The sequence below is a fragment of the Mercenaria mercenaria genome, chromosome 5, assembly GCF_021730395.1.
Source record: "Mercenaria mercenaria strain notata chromosome 5, MADL_Memer_1, whole genome shotgun sequence".
Classification (NCBI taxonomy): Eukaryota; Metazoa; Mollusca; class Bivalvia; order Venerida; family Veneridae; genus Mercenaria; species Mercenaria mercenaria.
The window spans coordinates 24,481,719-24,501,595 of NC_069365.1; the positions used below are offsets into that span (position 1 = coordinate 24,481,719).

Below are 19,877 nucleotides of genomic sequence, written 5' to 3' on the forward strand. Positions count from 1 at the left end.
TTGGTCTACATTATTCTCATCTTCATACTCATCCTCCTCATATTCATACTCATCATGTCCCATTTCTGAAATGGACATAAAACACCAAATTGAATGATTTAAGTCATAACTTGTTTGAGACTAGAGGGTCATGATGACCCTGGATCACTCACCTGAGTACTATGAGTCTAAATTTCGAGGTATGGGCAGAGGTACTGAAGTCATTTTAAGTGTGTGTGTGTGGGGGGGGGGGGGGGGGGGGGGGGGGTCATGGGTCTCTTCCCTTGGAAAATTTTGAAATACAGTATGAAATGGTGGGCTCTGGTGCATTTTTGGTTTATATATTTAAAGGTGGTCAATCATACTATATGGGGAAAATGTATGCAATTGCAAATTTTAGTCCAAAAGATGGAGAAAGTATATCTATTGTACAACAGACTTGATACATCTGTTGATTTAGGTAGAGAATGGTAGAAAACATAAGTGCAATTTCGCTGGCAACGGTATCCCCGTCTATTTTTAGAGCGCGGGCGTCCTTCTGGTACTTTGATTTTCAAAGCGCCACCTATTTTAGCTGCACAAAATGGCGTCATCTAGTCCTAGCACAGTAAGTAATAGACAAAAATCTTTGTTTATACATAAACGCCTTCATATCTCGGGTCGTTATCCCCGATTATTTATATGAAATATTATTCGTATATTTTCTATGTAAAGTTTACTGAAGAAAACTCAAGGGTTATTGCGTTATTATCAATCGATTACGAACCGTATGAGGAAGCACAGATGGGTAGAGGAAGGGGCAGAGGACGGAGAGGTAGTGGGCCCAGAGTTCAGACTGGTCGTGGAAGAGGAAGAGGGGCCCGTGGAAAAAGAACTCTCAGGGGTGACAGGCTCGATGCAGACCGACGGGCATTTTTGGAAGAATTACGAGAAGAAAGAAAGAGAAAAGCACACGTAATTTCTTTGTCTGAAAACTAATAAATGAATATAATTTAGTATTTATTATAATTATGTTATTGTTTATTTTATATGGGTTAATACATCATACTAAATTGATATTATACTAATATAGTCCATTTTGCAATTATAATTGAATCCTGTTATTAATAGTTTTATTACTTTTTTCCGTTACAATACATGTTAGTAAATGTGAGATGATTTTGAATCGGTCTTATGAATAAAATGGCTGTACTGTCATATATGCAAAATGCTTTGATCAGAGCTAAAAATTAGTTGAGCTCGGTAAATCAGTGCCAAGTCTCGCCCTTGATTTTTCATGATCGTCCCTTAAGTTTATGATATTTAAATTTAGAGGAGATGGTTGAGTCACTTACAGAAGAAGGGGCCAAGAACATTTTGAGAAAGGCTGCAGAGAAGGTGCCTGCGTTGCTACTAGATGTAGCAGATGAATTAACCGCTGCTGCAGAAGGGCCAGAACCTGAGCCAGAAGATAACACAAGTCCATCCTGGTGTGTGTGTCAACACTGCAGAGAGATGGCAGAAGATAGAGAGAAGGTTTGTTGTGGGATGTGACCTGATCTTTGCAGTAGCATTCAGCCAGTAAGTTGAAGTGAATTTCTTACAAGATGTCAATTTTCATAACATGCTTGCATTTAGCTTTTCTAGTATCTATACTGTGATATAAATTCTGAGGTAAAGAAGCTTTTTACACAAGTTCGTAAAATAACTTATAGTCTATTATCTAAACTGCCTGAACATGTCAGACCTGCATACATTGCTCTGTGAACTGAGTCAGATTGACAAAACTAAGTATTGAGAATAAAATGTATGTCAACTTTACTATGCCTTTAGATGTAACATACTTTAGATCAAGTGTTGAAGATGTTATAATATGTCTTTACATGACTACAGACCAGTTACGTCACCTAATGAAAGGGTTTTATAGACCTGTTTAAATCCCCCAGGCGTTCCAAGTGCTGTACTTCATCTTTTGGTAGGACTAGTACATCATAACAGCTTGTAATTTTCTACTTGACACTGAAATGTCTTCATTTTTATATATGGGTCAGTTTTGTGATTATTTTTATTCTTGAACTAGGTGACCCTCTACTAAAATCTATAGGCACTTGATCAAAGCATGGGACATACACATTTTCCCTGACTGGCTGAAAATTCATGTCCAGAATTGGACCATGTCAAGCTATAACAATTGACCAGACGCCAGGCTCCGCCTACAGGTCACGTGGTACCACAAAATACTAAACCTCCGACATTTAGATCGATAATGGCTGCTGCTGCTACTTTACGCGATATTTCTGAAGAGATTGGCAAGAAATTTCTGTCTTATTATGTGTCTTTAAAACATTTAGATGAATTTCGAGAAAGTACTGTTAGGAGTCTTACATTGATAGTTATTGGATTTTCTGACATTCGGGGACAGAATGAGTTGAGAAAGCATGTATATTCAGAAGACAAAAGAAGACGGAAGAAGGCTACACGACGACAATTACTGATGATATTTGTTGTTGAAAATTTTGTGTTGCTTCTTTAATAAATCACTGACAAGTTTATGCGTGTTTTTATCATTATAAAAATATTTGTTTATCATTCAGTTTGATATTTTCTTAGTATTTTCTGGATTTGTACTCTATCAGTACTTAGGCCCTGTGTGCAAAATTGGAAAAAGTGCATTGAAGGATAATGATACATTTACATTTTAGGTATAAATAGCCCTTCTCCCTCAACCTAAAAAGAATTCACATCACCGATGTCTTTCCACGTACATGTTGATCAAGGCAACTGAAAAGTTTGGGCAAGAATATAGCACTTTTAGTTCAGATTTTTGCTACTTGAACATTTTGGCACTTTCTCTTCACAGTTTCTCGTTATGTAAATGCCCAATAAGAAGTGCTATGGCTGAGAAATAAACCAACAATGCCTAGTTTATCTTCGGCCTACGATGTGTCTGCAGAACCAGTAGACTGCCCGTATCCTCCTTTCTGTGCGACTGCGGAGGCAGTGGGGGTGGGGGGAGTGGGGCTTGGGTATGGATGTGCGATTTTCGCACGGGCTCCGCAGCCTCTACGACTTTGTTTAGCGAAAAGTTATACATATTTGAATTATTTGAAAGCCCGTAGACCGTAGACATGTCGTAGGTGGCATTGCACAGTCTCCGCACAGGCATCGTTAGGAGGCCATGCGCTGATCGTGCAGCCAACGCACGATATTCTGTGGACAAAGTGCCTAAAAGAAATCGTACGGAGATTGTAGACACCTGAGACCTTCGCACGGCATTCGCAGAGCTGCCACAAGGTTCCTGCTTGCTGCAGTACCGAATGAAATCGCATGGATATTGAGCAATCATTGCACGGCCACATCATTTCCGTGCAGCAGCCTTTATATGGCATAACATTTTTCAGATGGTTATATATATTAGTCATCTTCAGCACGTAAGAGTTCCATTGGAAGCCTACGGTAACTGCAAGAAAACTGCACTGAAATTTCAAAAAAAAAAAAAAATATGGCACGATGCCCGTATTTAATGTGAACACATACACCATAGCTCGTAGCCACCTACGATGCCAAATTTAGACTAATTTATCACACGGCGCCCGGGTCAAATGTGAATTAAGTGAAAGCTAGATATATTAATACCATTGTATATACAAATATGTGGTAGTTTCCGTCGATTTTATCCACTTTCAGTTGTCGGTGAGGACGTCCACAAGTCTTAATCCAGCGAAGATACTTCTCAAAACTTTACTTAGGTTTTGGAAAAGGAATAATCTAGGTGTTCTGGAAAGCGACTATCGGACTTGCAAAGTCCCCACTGACACCTTTTTACCATTTCTAATAAGTTTTACTTGTATATATAATCATTTTCAAAAGGAATTTATCAGTTATTTTTATCGGTGTCGAGATCGCAATGTCGGAGGGTAATATTTACATTAACACCGTCTGGAGGTGTGCGTCGAATCAAGCGCATTGATTGGTTGATCGCTTATCGATTTATTGGTTTGGTTGACAGCCGGCGTCTGGTCAATTAGATGAGCAATGTAGAGTCATTATATCTGTATTGTAAATCATAAATTGTCTCTTTCAGGAAATGGAAATGTTCATCATGGAGCCTATTGCCATCCAGATTAACCAGTTATACCGAAATGATATATTTGCTAGGCATGCAAGAACAGAGGAGGACCTGCAGAAGTCCAGAAGGCATGCTGCCTACAGACTTTGGATTTTGCACGAGTTCGGGAAGCTTGGGTACAAAGACAGGCGTGTTATCCCTTCATGTGTCACTTGGACTGTCAGGGACAAGTACCCCGACCCTCGTGGTCATTACGTTGGGTTCATACCTTCATGGTGACTTTTGCATCTTTTAATAAATTGGCAGTCCATAGCTTGTTGTATTGTCTGTAGTAAATCACTAATTTTGCTGTGCCGAAATTGAAACTTACAAATATTACCAAATTTCAGGAAAGCCATTTATTGAGTTTTTGATATACATAACAGAGCCCTCTGAACTATATTTTGTATAATTACTTGACTTCTATAAACAGCCGGTCAATAGTTTGTGCTATTGACTGGTCTAAAGTTCAACAATTTTACTGGGCCGAAGTCAAAACTGAAAGTACAAGATATTAAAATGTATTTCTGGTGACACGAAATATAAAATTTATTGCTTGCCAGTCAATAGTCAGAACTATTTGTCTTGAGCAATAGTTTTTACTATTGACCAGAGTCATTCAGAATGTGTATATTTCAAGATGGCCATCCTTTAATTGTGTCCCATTTTCTGGACCAATAACTGTAATGGTGAAATATTTGTTTAATGTAAATACAGACCTATCACAGTGGTATGTTAGGTCTGATGATCTCCTAGATATGTTTACTAGGTTTATTTTTGTAAAACACAAAAAACTATGTTATATATTTGTTATGATTTAGAATTTCATTTTTGCCATATATGCTTGTTTGGAATGTGTAGGACACTGTAAGCTGTGTAGGCGGGTCATAAATAGGCAACAACAATATAACATCAAACTCCAGTTTATTTCTCTTTGAATGTAAAAGCTATTTTCATAACACATATTAACATTTATCAAAGTAAGTGTTTGAAAAGAAATTGTTTCATTGTTACATGTATTCAAAATGACTATTGATGCATTCAGTAAACCTTTTCCTGTATAATCTACATGTTTTTTGGCATGCATCTTTTTCATTTACAACAATTACGTATTTCCTAAACAATGTTGTTGGGATAATTATCTATGTCTGACAATAGTTATCATTGTAGGATTAGTTTTGACAATAAAAAGTACAGTAAACTGACATGTTTGTAGCTTCTTGTAAGAATTACTAGCCATATATATAATGGGTGTGTCTCAATACTTGACACTCAACAATATTAATCAATAGTGATCACTACCTCTGACTCTTATACATAAGGTATTTCAAATAAACAAGAGCTGTTTAATAACAGCACGCTCAACTATTTGAAGCCATTAAACCTAATTATTGCTTACAAAGGCTTATAAAAATTTTCTAATCTGGAAAGGGGCATAATTTTGACCAAATAAAAGCTAGAGTTACATATTGTGTCCTGGAAGATCATCTAATGATGTCGAAGACATGTGTTAAAGTTTGAAAGCATTTGCCCAAGTAAATGTTGAGATTTCTGTTTAAATGCAGATCTTTATCCAGAAATTCTAAGTTAAAAACATGCATAATTTTGACAAAATAAAAGCTAGAGTCATAAACGTTGTCCTGTGAGGTCATCTAATGATGCCAAAGACATATGTAATGTTTGAAATCATTTGGCCCAGTAGTTGTTGAGAAACCCAACTGCAAAACTTTTGATACTGACGAAGGGGGTGATTCCAAAATATGTACTATTGAAAAAAAATCAAATAGTCTAGCAAAAGTAAGAAACTGCATGACCATCATCTTTCTTTCCAAAGACACAAAATGGTAATTAATATATGAATATGATTGGCACAAGAAAATCCGGCATTTTATGCTAAAAGAGACCTGCAAGAAGAGTCTGTTTGTTTTGGCAATTTATAAATATTTGTTGTGTTACAATGGAAATAGAAAATTAACCATTTTCCTGTGTTTTATCAGTTAATTACACACAGGTAGGAGTTTGGATGTGTGCTATTTTAAAGATTTAATTATTTGTATCCAATCAACGATGTTTGCTTTATGTACTGATAAAATACAGGAACATATTATTTCAATTGTAATAATGCGGGTGTTTCAACAATAATACTGTATAACCCCGTTTAAACGCCCCCTGGGGGCGATGCATTTTACAAAAAATTTGATCCAAACAATGTCAGTAACTCTTATAAACGCCCCCCTATTCATCCCAATTCATGCACTGACATAACCCGATACGTAGTTGTACTGGGAATCTGTGTAAAGTCGCGCGCTGAGTGACATGATCCGAGTTAAATTCGATCAATACTGTAGCGTCATTAACTTTATGTGGATTTACCTGCACCTGGCATTATTTGGTACTTACACACAGTAGATTTATTTGTGCCATGCCTGTTCAGGATGTTGACGTGTTTAAAAGTTTGCATATAACCCCGTATCAAGTGTGTTTTTTTTAAATTCATTTGTATTGTAACGGAATTGTTATTATCTGGATATTATTCTGTTGGATCTAGGACCAATTTTTGAAGGTAAGATTTTTTTATTTTCCCCAAAAAAACGTGGGTGGGGGGGGGGGGGGGTTTAATACGGAGTTATACGGTATACAACAACTGGACTAATGTCCTTGCATGGAAGAAATGCTTTTGTTTGTAATTTTTGATTATTGAGTCAGTTTCGTTTCTTCTTTGTCTATGCATTAGAAGATGGCAGCCATGTTGGAAATTTTGACCGACAAATTCTGATATATTCACTGGTGCATTATAGCTTTTCATGAAAGCCTGAGTCATTAATAACAAGGATATGAACATAACCTGGCCCAAGTGATTTTAGTAAAATTAGATTTATTTTCTTTTTAGATTAAATACATTTTGCCACTGTAAAAAAATCTGTAAATTTCATGAATATCAACTGATAAATCTAGCCTATATCGCACAAGGTTTTTATTTGATTTCACCTAGTTCTTGACCCCAGACTACCCATATTTGAACTCCACCTAGACTTCACCAAGACAACCACTCTAACCGAATTGTATGAAAATCCAGAGTAAAACTGCATACACAAGGTTTTTCCTTTATTTGACCCGATTACCTAGTTTTCAAATACAGATGACCCATATTCGAACTTGGCCTAGATTTTATCAAGGCACACATTCTGACTAAATTTCATTGAATAATACAGCCTGTATTTAATACAGAAGGGTTTTCTTTGATTTGACCTAGTGACCTACTTTTAGACCCAAGATGACCCATTTTCAAACTGAACATAAATTTTATCAAGGCAGTCATTCTGACCAAATTTCATTCAGACCAAATGAAATATACAGCCTCTATCACAACACAAGGGTTTTCTTTGATTTGACCTAGTGATCTACTTTTTGACCAAAGATGACCCATATTCAAACTTGACCTAGATTTCATCAAGGTAATCATTCTATCTAAATTTCTGGGAGATCAATTGAAAAATACAGCCAATATCGCATGCACAAAGTTTTTCTAAGATTTAACGTTGTGACCTAGTTTTTGACCTCAGATGACCCATATACAATGCAAGTCTAGACTTAATCAAAACAAACATTCTGACCAGTTATCACAAAAATCTGATGAAAAATACAGCCTCTATCGCATACACAAGGTTTTTCTTTGATTTGATCTAGTGACCTAGTTTTTGACCCCATATGACCCCTTTTCAAAGTCGGCCTAGATTTCATCTAGGTAATCATTCTGACCAAATTTCATGAAGATCAGTTGAAAAATATAGCCTCTATCGCATACACAAGCTAAATGTTGGCAGACAGACAGACGTCGGATCCCAGACATCGAGTGATCACAATAACTCACCTGAGCATATTGCTCAGGTGAGCTAAAAATGCAAAACATGCTCAAAGATATCTACTTAACCATGTGATCATTTTTATCAATATCTACTTCTAAGTCATTGAATTCAACAGAAAGTTAAAGAAAAACTTCTTGATAAACCAAAAACTAGCAAGGACTAATTGCGCCTTTCTTCTTTTGACAATCGGACTAACCTGCAGCCAAATTAACATTTCTGTCAAGTTTATCAAATGGTTACATTAAAACAATGCATCATCAACAGTTATGGCAAATGCTTGCGACTAGTTAAATGAAAATCCATGTACATTACAAGAGGGCCATTAGACCCTGTATGGTTCACCTGACCCACCAGATGACATCTGACCATAGCCAAGAAAGTTTTGAACTTAATTTGGCTCAGATTTATGAACATAAAAACTGGATCAAGTTTCAATAGATCAAGTAGAAAATAAAGCCAGAAGTGATAACAAGATTCCACATTATCTGACCCAATGGCCTAGATTCTTGGACCAAACGTGACCAAGTTTTGAACTGTCATAGATATTGTTGAAGCAAACATTCTGACAAAGTTTCATTAAGATTGTACAAAAAAAAAAAAGGCATGAATTATCAAAATAGACTGCATCCAAAATTTAAAGGCGGATAATCAGATTTTGGCCATGTAACGGATTTGTTCGAAATTTTAGCATCTGATCATTTACACTCATTTATGTTCACTTAACACTTAATACAAATTAGATTTTCACTGGAGGTATTTTTAAAATTTCATTTTCCTATCCTGGTTGCCCAACCATGATAGAGTTATTTTATCATAAGTATAAATTTGATAAACATACTTTGCCTAAGGAAATGTATAAATATTAGGCATATTGTAATATACTTGTAAAATATTTGCATTAAAAATTATGTATTTAGATGGAATTCATTAGAAACGCAAGTCTGAAAAATTATTATTACCTTCCTTTGCCTATCTTGTTGCGCAACCAAGATAGATTGGAAATAAATGAATTCAGAAGCTACACACAGCTTTTTGCATTTTGGTTCAGATTGTTCAATAGTTGATATGTCTATCAAATGCAAATGTAAAACTAGACATTGTATCGAAATAAAAAGAAATACCCAGCTTTTTATATACTTTCATATTAAAGGGGAGTAATTACAAAATTTTATAAAAATAATAAAATATACATTTCAAATAGGAATCGAACTCTATGTAATCAGTCTTTTTGTTCCTTAAATAATTCTCTACCAGAATATACAAAAAGTCAAAAATGTCATTAAATGTTGATTAAATGTGATTGACCACCTTTAATTATCTGATAATCCTCAACTAACTTCATTACAGTTATCCCATCATTTAATACAGACTGCTTTAAAGTTTACAATCCCACACACCTCGGTGTATTAAACTTGATTCGATAAAACATTTAACATAATGACAGAGCAAAAATTAAAAAGTTTTTATTATCTGTTATGTGATAAGAAATACCTGCAGGTTTGTCGTTAGGTGAAAGACCAAAAAAATGTTCACACATCAAGACGGCTTTGTAAAAATGGCTGACCTAAATATAAATAGTTATTCGTTGGAAATGGCAAAATGAAATATTGGCCTTCCATAAAAATAGGCCAAAGCAATCCACATAGGTTGAGAAAATTTCTCTGATTTTAATGATGTGAGCATGAGTAATCTTAGTTTAAAATAAAAAAAATGACCCACAGAAAAACAATTATGAAGGTCATCATGTACTCCAAAAAAGGTTGCCATGAAAAAACCCTGAATTCCTGCTTACATTTTACTGAAGCTATCCATAAATAATAATATTTCAACTAAAAACTGCCATGAAAGGCAAATGCAACAGAATCTATACAGTATATTTATGAAGTGTCACTGAAATTTGTATGGATTTATGAAGACTTAGTAATGATGATATGCCCTTCATCCAGATTTATTGGAACTGCTGTCAGTCTTCAATTAATTGTTCTTCCGGTTTTGGCCAGCTTTCTCTTTTAAGCCTTGACTGTTGTTTCTCTACAAGCTGCTTCGTTGGTGGAGGAGCCTCTGGTGCAATGGTTGGAGCAATTAAACTGGGATCATCCGGGGCACGTAACCTTTTGTTACTTAATGGTCTTTCTTTGAAGGACTTGCAATAAGCTGACAAAATTGCAATCATCATTTCTGGAATGTAGCTGTAGTCCTTTGGCACTTTTACATATTTGAAGCCCCAGTGATTTGCAGCCTTTGAAAATGTTCTACAGTAGCTGAAATTAAATAACCACATGAAAGCTTGATATATGAAAAAAGAGAAGAAACGGTACAAAACAAGTCTTTTACTAACAAGAGCTATCATTGAAGGTGATTAATACATGCAGATGCTAATTCCATACAAGGAAAGCAAGCATATTGAACACTTTAATTAATTAATTCGAACTTGTCTTCTGACAAAATGATATACTTCATGTCTATTAACGCAAACTCCCGCTTCATCGTTTTGGTTAAAGTCCCCAGTGCGCAACAGCATGTGTACATGATCATGATTGAATAACTGGTTTACATGAGGTCGCATAATTTCCAGTCCACCCAACCTCCGAAACCAGTAATTCCAGTTTTTTCTAGCGGTGCTGGCTTCTCGTCGACTTAACGATGTTGGTTGAAATACGCCAGTAAGTGGTGAAAACATCGTTAGATCTGGTTCTAGAAACAAAGTTCCCGAACGCGCTTTGTTTTCATTGTTTTTCTGAATTACTTGTCTACAAAACGGGCACTTATCTATTTGCGTAAAACAGGTTTTACAAACTAGAGATTTGCAGTTACACTGATTTTTAAAATAAAAGTCTTTATCTTCAAAACATACACCGCATCTTTCCAACCAAATTTCTTGAAACATTTTTCCTTCCATTGCGCTAAGTTTGAGAAAGTCTAAATTTATCAGATGCACGAAGTTTTCAATGCCGCAAGATGGTGTACCCAACAATTGTAAAAAGCTAACGAGATTATCTTCACACGGTGTATCCAATATGAGTTGGAAAGTTATCAGCACAGAATTACAATAACAATATTGTCCATCAATGATTCTTTCAGGGTTCAATGATAAACTATTTTGCATAAATTTCGATCTTTGCATCATAGTACTTTTTCGTAAATCTTCCCTTTATTAAGTTTAGAGAGGAAAACAAAACGACACTTTTAAATGCGTGAAATGTTTTTTTATCTATGCGGCGTGATGGAATCGAGAAAATAGTTATATAACGGTTTAGAAATTTCTAGACTTCTTTGTTATGGAAACACGTGAGTTTTAATGACCTCAATTTCTTCCCTGATTTAATCATTGTGATGTGGAGGCATGACGTATTTTAGGAGCAACTTGTTTTTCCATGTAAGGTGTAAAGCATGTTTCGAAACAGCCACTTTGTACTTGAAGTGAGTCAAAGTCATGGCTTTTGAAATATCTCTTTAAGTTCACGTCACATGAATTCACCCACGTTTTTAAGTCATAACGACTGAGAAAAATATACCCATTTAAAATGCGTTGGGGGATAGTATGGTGAAAAATCTTAAATATGTTCTCACCTTTCAAACTTGTTGACACAGAAACCATACCCTTTTAAAAAAACTGGGACCCTCATTGATAAAAAAAAAATAAAATGCGTGGTGTTGAGTAACTTACCCTTTTTATCTGATTTTACATTGTGAGAATTCTGTCACCCATAATATGATATGTGGCAACCCTCAGTCATTTGATTTTTATCATAATTTTAGGTTGTCATTAGGTGCAAAGTTCATAAACCTTAACTTCGGGCTTTAAGTGTGATAACATATTGCAGCATCCACGTATTTTGCTTGCACGTAGTTTGCATATGCATGCTAAACAAAAGCAGACAAAACTTCTATGTCAGTGTGACCATATTTATTCTATTTCTATTAAGGGTATAACACTTTATGAATTACTGACTCATGACACTGTTGAAAAAAAATACTCGCATGACATTTATCAGTCACTATCCTTTCTTTACTGTGTTACGTCAGCATAAATTGAGACGTGATGCGATAAAAAATGTTGATACAAAGAAAATGAATGTCGCTCCTTAAGTGACTTATTTCTAGAGCAATCATCCCACGATGAGTTGCTCGCCAACATGATCCTTCTGGAACAAATGCGTAGGTTCAAAATCCCTATAAAAGCCCTTCTTTTTGCCAACATGTTATAACACGATTTGATTCAAGTTATGACTAAATTACGTTACGTAAATAAGAAAGATGGCAGAATCATTTATGAACAAATTTCTAGACCTGTCAAATGAAATGTGGAGCGATTGTCGCTCTAAAAAATGGTGAAATAATTGCCGATTTGTGACGAGAAAATAAAACATTAAAACTTGATTTATGCAACGTGCAGCAGGACTTAGAAAATAATAAAACTGATGCTCAGCAGATAACCAATTTATTAGCAGAAAGGGATCATTTGTATTCAGAAATGGATGTTTGTCGCGAAATGAATAAAGACTTACCAATTGAAAGCAAAAAGCTACATACAGAAAATGAAAAGCTTAAGAAGGACAACCAGAAACTCATCAAGGAAATGAACGTATTAAAACAGAAACTAGAAGAGTTTTCGGATTATGAAGCTAAAATTTTAAGCGAAAATGGACAACTCTTGGAAGATCTCAATAAACAAACGGCAATTTCCATACAATTACGTAAAGAAAGGGACAACCTTGAGACAAAAAAATCTCAAGCTTTTTCACTCCATAAGCACCCTTCTTAACGAGTTTAACACGAGCGATGATGATGATGATGATGATGAAACTTGTCACACAAAAAGCGTAAATCATAAAAGGAAAGCCAATGAGCCATTGAATACTTCTAGAATGATTAAATCTCCAAAATATGATGAAATTTCAGAGGATGAAGATGACAAGGAAAAGGATGGTGAGAGTGATACCAATGAAAATGATATCGACAGCGATATCGTATATATGGGAACGACTTCAGAAGAACAGTAAAGGATATTCCAACCTAAACAATCTTGATTTTACATTAACTAATTTTTAGCTCACCTGAGCACGAAGTGCTCGAAGGTGAGCTTTAGTGATCGCCCTGTGTCCGTCGTCCGTCCGTCCGTCCGTCGTCAACAATTTGACTGTTAACACTCTAGAGGTCACATTTTTGGCCCAATCTTAATGAAACTTGGTCAGATTGTTACCCTCAATAAAATCTTGGACAAGTTCGATATTGGGTCATCTGGGATGAAAAACTAGGTCACCAGGTCAAATCAAAGGAAAAGCTTGTTAACACTCTAGAGGTCACAATTTTGGCCCAATCTTAATGAAACTTGGTCAGAATGTTACCCTCAATAAAATCTTGGACGATTTCGATATTGGGTCATCTGGGGTCAAAAACTAGGTCACCAGGTCAAATCAAAGGAAAAGCTTGTTAACACTCTAGAGGTCACATTTTTGGCCCAATCTTAATGAAACTTGGTCAGAATGTTACCCTCAATTAAAAAATTGGACAAGTTCGGTATTGGGTCATCTGGGATCAAAAACTAGGTCACCAGGTCAAATCAAAGGAAAAGCTTGTTAACACTAGAGGTCACAATTTTGGCCCAATCTTAATGAAACTTGGTCAGAATGTTACCCTCAATAAAATCTTGGACGATTTCGATATTGGGTCATCTGGGGTCAAAAACTAGGTCACCAGGTCAAATCAAAGGAAAAGCTTGTTAACACTCTAGAGGTCACATTTTTGGCCCAATCTTAATGAAACTTGGTCAGAATGTTACCCTTAATAAAATCTAGGACGAGTTCGATATTGGGTAATCTGGGGTCAAAAATTAGGTCACCAGGTCAAATCAAAGGAAAAGCTTGTTAACACTCTAGAGGTTACAATTTTGGTCCAATCTTAATGAAACTTGATCAGAGTATTATCTTCAATAAAGTATTGGACGAGTTCCATATTGAGTCATCTGGGATCAAAAACTAGGTCACCAGGTCAAATCAAAGGAAAAGCTTGTTAACACTGTAGAGGCCACATTTATGACTGTATCTTCATGAAACTTGGTCAGAATGTTAATATTGATGAACTTAAGGTTCAGTTTGAATCTGGGTCATGTAGGATCAAAAACTAGGTCACCAGGTCAAATCAAAGGAAAAATTAGTTTACACTGTAGAGGCCACATTTATGACGATATCTTAATGAAACTTGGTCAAAATGTTAATCTTGATGATCGCTAGCTCAAGTTCATATCTGGGTTAAGTGGGATAAAAAAAACTAAGTCACCAGGTCAAATCAAAGGAAAAGCTTGTTAACACTCTAGAGGCCATATTAGACATTGTCGGCTTAAGTTGATGTGGACAATGAACTGTGAATGTGCTGTAAATCCTGGGGGTCTTCTCACGACATACTAATATTTCATTCACTGTTACATTAGCTGACATTGTTCATGACAGAACGTCATTCAATTAGTATTATATAAACAGACTGAATGGAACTGAGTCTTGCTTATGATCTATGCTTGTATAGGAAGTAATTAAATTAGGAACAATTTAAATGAATGTTAGTATAGGAATGTTCTCATAAGACATTAGAAGAGTTACTTTAACCAGGCATGAGTAAAGTGTTTTATCAAGAGCTCTCAAAAATATACATGTATCTCTAGAATAAGATTTCTTTAAAAAAAAAAAAGATAGTAATTCTACAAAAGTTCCATAAATTATGTTTTCCATTTCATTTGATACATTTTGAGTCTGCCTTCGTCATATGAACGTCCGTCTGTCCGTCTTCATATAGCCTGATCTAGCTTCTCAAAATCCTCTGCTAGGATTTAAACGGAACTTCACAGAAATGATATTATGAAGCCTTGTTGTGCGTATCCTCGTTTTTTTTTGTGGAGTCAGGGTCCTTTAAAAGTAGTTTTTGAATGGAATTTGTCCGAACTGCTTTATAATTAGCTGGATTTGAAAACAATTTCATAGGAATGATCCGTACAAATTCTAGCTGAGCATGTATTACGAGGTTCATATTAAATGATCTTGTATTGAGTAATGGCACTTTCATTATCATACATAAAGTCTATGAAGAGATGTTTTCTGTAATTCATCTCCAAATTTCATTGAAGCCTAAGGGATTTATTGAAATAAGGTGTGCATATTGATGGTACATATTGCTCGAAATATTTTTCCGGAGTTGTGTCCATTATTCATTTTACTGAAAAAAAAAGAATGTTCGGACTACTTCTCTTAGTATACTGTTTGTGTGATATGACTGAAACGTCTCAGGAAAGATAGCTGCAGGTCTATATTGTTCATAAGTTATGGATTGTACGTTGAATGATTTGACGAATTAATTGTATTTCGTTATTAGAGATAGAAATTATGTAAACAGGTACTTTTTCATCATTTTAGGAACTCCATCACCACCAGTGGAATTAGTAAAATGCTCTTGAAAATTGTTTTATTTGAGAAAATTTGCAAATAAACAAAATCTATGAAAAGATATTTTTGTGTAAAATATTAATGGACTGCATTTCAGTAATTGCGCAACGGTATAACAGCTGTTTTAATGACCAAAATATAAAAAAAAATTGGCAAAATTCCTGAAAGGTAACAATAATATGTGAATGTTAAATTCAGAATTGGGGAAAAATACTTTCTTTGCTTTAGGATTACCTCCTTTTACTGGAGGTAGATTTATAGGGAAAAGGCCCTGTTAGAAGTTTTTGTCAACGCTTCATTTCAAAATTCTAGTCCAGATTTTAACGATAGTAGGAAGTGCTTGGTATAAAGCCTTGTTGAGCATATCATTGGCACGTCCGCTCGAAATATTGTTTGCGAAGTTATTACTCTTAAAATTATTTTTGAATAAAATGAGTAGCAAACCTAGGTGCGGGTCCTGCCACTAAACAGTATTTCACAGATATAATATTATGACCCTTGATTCTTACACTAAAGTTCACATAACACGCTAAAAATTTTCACATAACACCGTTAATAAATTTCATAGTATTCAGTTACAAAGTTTACATATTTATTTATTTATTTTTACATCACTTTTTAGAAACTTAATGTAAATGTAAACTGTCATTTTTATACATTTAATTCCGCTGTTGTGAAAAGGTAAATAGTTATACATAATCAGTTCTGAATAAAAGTAATACTCTGACCTTTCTTAAAATCATATTCTATAATATAAAGAATCATCATCAGACTGTATATAAAGGTTACAGCGTCAATAATAGTAAATATAGGCAAGTTGGCGAGCGTAGCGAGCCGAAAAAGAAAGAATGGACATTTAAGGGTATTTTGATATAATGAAAAATGAAAGCTTTGCCGAAAAGGGAGAGCTATCGCACCCGTCGCACCCCTCCCTCCCCCCTCTGGCTACGACCTTGCAGTATATGTTTCTTTGTTGTAAGTTAACATTAACTTCCCCGTTTTATTTTCTCAGCAAGGGAGAAAAATTGTTTTTGAAATATCTCTCAAGTATGATTATAGATTGACGAGCACTTCAATGTATAAGAGACTGTCGAGAAAATAATATGAAAAAAAGAGAATAATTTGTTTAGGATTGCCCACTTTAAGCACATAATTGTAGTCACTGAAAGTGAAATGCACGGCTTTTACCAGTTTCATCCACTATGGATACACATTTTGATAGTTTAAAAATCTCTACACTAGCTTTAAGTGAATTTCAGATGAACAACTAACTGTAATTACATGGTCTCCGATCAGTCTAATTTCAGTATGCACAGTTAATGGGTGTGACTTGTCACTGTGATAAAGCAACTTAAAAATATAGTTTGCTCGTTACATTTTAACAGCTTCCATGGAAAAACACCAACGGTTACTTGCTGAGAACAGGTTAACTTGTACCGGTTAACAATCCAGGAACACTGGTTAGGCCAACTGTCTGCCGTTACATAACAGAAATACTGTAAAAAACGGAACTTACCAAAACAAACCAGTAAATAAATAAATGTGTTTTGAAACGCTCCCTAGACAGTCCGCACTCGATGTTCACAGTCAGACTTCACATAAACCGACAATGTCTATTTGTGACCATATCTTCATGAAACTTAGTCAGAATGTTAAACTTGATGATCTTTAGGTCAAGTTCAAATCTGGGTCATGTCGGGTCAAAAACTAGGTCACCAGGTCAAATCAAAGGAAAAAGCTAGTTAACATTTTAGAGGCCACATTTATGACCATATCTTAATGAAACTTGGTCAGAATGTTAATCTTGATGATCTTTAGGTCAAGTTAAAATCTTGGTCAGTTAGGGTCAAAAACTAGGTCACTAGGTCATATCAAAGGAAAAGCTTGTTAACACTGTAGAGGCCACATTTATGACTGTATCTTCATGAAACTTAGTCAGAATGTTGAACTTGATGAATATTAGGTCAAGTTCGAATCTTGGTCATGTCGAGTCAAAAACTAGGTCACGGGGTCAAATCAAAGGAATAGCTAGTTAACACTTTAGAGGCCACATTTATGACCATATCTTAATGAAACTTGGTCAGAATGTTAATCTTGATGATCTTTAGGTCAATAGGTCAGGTGAGCGATACAGGGCCTTCATGGCCCTCTTGTTTTCTGAAATATACACTAACAAGTGCAATGAAGAGTAAGCAACATGTGCATAAAGAGTATAAAATGATATAATGGGGAAATGGCAAAAGACTAAATGATGGGTTTGAGCGTGTTTCAGATGATGGGAAAAGTAACATACTTGTGGAACGAAATATGGTTGTGCTTTCATCAAACTCAGATTGTTGCTGTTCAGATACTTGAAAGGGCATTGTTGCTGCTAGTATCTTTGTTGCTATCTTTGTTGTTGCCAGTGTCTTTGTTGTCATCTTTGGTGTCTTTGTTGTTGTTGTTGCTGGTATCTTTGATGTTGTTGATGTCTTTGTTGTCATCTTTGGTGTCTTTGTTGTTGTTGCTGGTTGTCGCTTGTATCTTTGTTGTCATCTTAGGTGTCTTTGTTGTTGTTGCTGGTAACTTTGATGTTGTTGGTGTATCTGTTGTTGTCTTTGAAACATTATAATAGAGAAAAAAGCAGTTAATATTGAAAACAAACAGGGAAAATCCTTTCAACTTACACAGTTTAATTTGAGATGAATAAATCTGCTTCAAACATTGTTTATCGTTTGTAAGAATTATTTCCATTGCACTATTAGTCTATTACAAGTGCGTATATTATGATATAAAAAATAATCATTACACCTGAAGTGTGATAGCAAGTGTTGAATCTCTGTATTAGATGCTTGCCAATATGATGATCTATGCGATAATTACCCTCATGATACGCGTGTTTTGCACGTTTTACACATGCACGATGATTGCTCCACGATGATTTGTTCCACGATGCTTGCTCCACGATGATTGCCCTTCTTTATACGACATGTGTTTGGAACATGAGCGGATCACATTCCTTCAACATCCACAACTTTGCTTCTTGCTGTGGATCATGCCTTCTCTGTTTCCCTGAAAAAGGCCAACTCGGCATTAAGTTGCTCATTTACACTTTTTTTTTTCATTTCATACAGCAATCATTAAAATCACTTGTCTACAAGGAAGACAGTGTGCTTGAACATTTCACAGAAATTTGATAATGACACTTATATATTTAGTTGAAAACTGTTTATATATTGGTACAGCAGTGTTTAAATCCCACCAGCGTTTGACACTAACGGGAGTCAGAGACTCCTTATAAATTTGCCTCAATTATGAGACATGGCAGTCCACCGGACTCATTAAAAAAATGAATAAACCAAAATGTGTAATTAAAACTGTAGGAAAACATTGTTTTATCTTACTCTAAAAATAACAAGAGAGCAGGTAAGTATATTTGACATCACTTAACAGAGTAGGACATGCCTAGATATTGTCAGTGTTTATTGACCGCAATACATATCTGTAACCATAACCCCGCCTCTCTATTTTGAATGTTTGTTGAATAGACTTAATTAGTGTGACTGTCGTCCAGTTTTTTTTTACCTAAGATCACCTAGACACTTATTAAAGTGACATTATGCCCATCCGAGGCATATATTATATACACAATTTACTGAACTCACATAAATCGAAATAAGTATAGAAATTCTTGCTATTAAAAAGCAGAACATTATGTATGAAAACAGAAGAAACAACTTCAAGTTTTTTGGTTATACAGCACATCATCACATTGTGGAAACATGTTAAAATCTAAAAAATCTCTTATAATTTAATTTTAGTTTTAAATTGTTGCCAGTCTTGAAATTAAAGCACAAAACTTTTATAGAAATTAAACAGAATTAAAGTAAAGTTTAGAATAACTATCGAAGTTCACTTTCTGTTCTATTTTTTTTTTAGATTTTCTTATTTTGACTGGGGCAGTCCTTTTAAGAAAAACAAAATTTTAGATGGTCACCATTTTGATAGTTGATACCGTTACATATAAAATTGAAATTGAGCATGTTTTTACAATAATTTTAATCATTCATTTTTATGTAATTTCTTGGTACAGATACTTTGCAATAAAAAATGAGCATGATTCCACTTTAAATACCATGCATTGTCGGTGTATCGGTAAGAAGTATGTGTCGTAAAACTCGTAAAATATAAACAGACATTCAAGGTGAACAAATAAAACTCTGGAAATTACACACTTAAAAAGCAATGGAACGTTTTTAACTGGTTATATACCACCCCAGCCCAAGAAGCAGAAAACAACAAAAAAGAATGCCTTTAGGCAAAAACTGTATGAAAGTAAGAGAATGCACTCTGTGTGACAGGTGAGCTAAAAAATGTGGCCTAACTTCCTTGTTATTAAATAACAAGCTATATTAACTTCAAGAAATGGTCTTTATTTTTCCATGATAAGGTGCTATATGTTTACAATAAAGCAAAATGGAAAATACCTAATTGCTGCCATAAAGCCATTGATAACCATAAAACCTGTCCCAT

At 35.0% G+C, this 19,877-nt stretch overlaps 1 long non-coding RNA gene across 1 annotated transcript; it reads left to right on the forward strand.

Moving 5' to 3' along the window:
* The first annotated feature begins 283 nt into the window (after positions 1-283).
* LOC123556679 (uncharacterized) lies at positions 284-5,850 on the forward strand. Its single transcript, XR_008370917.1, has 3 exons — positions 284-933; positions 1,292-1,539; positions 4,043-5,850. It is a non-coding gene; the product is annotated as an uncharacterized LOC123556679 (long non-coding RNA).
* Positions 5,851-19,877: the final 14,027 nt, after the last annotated feature.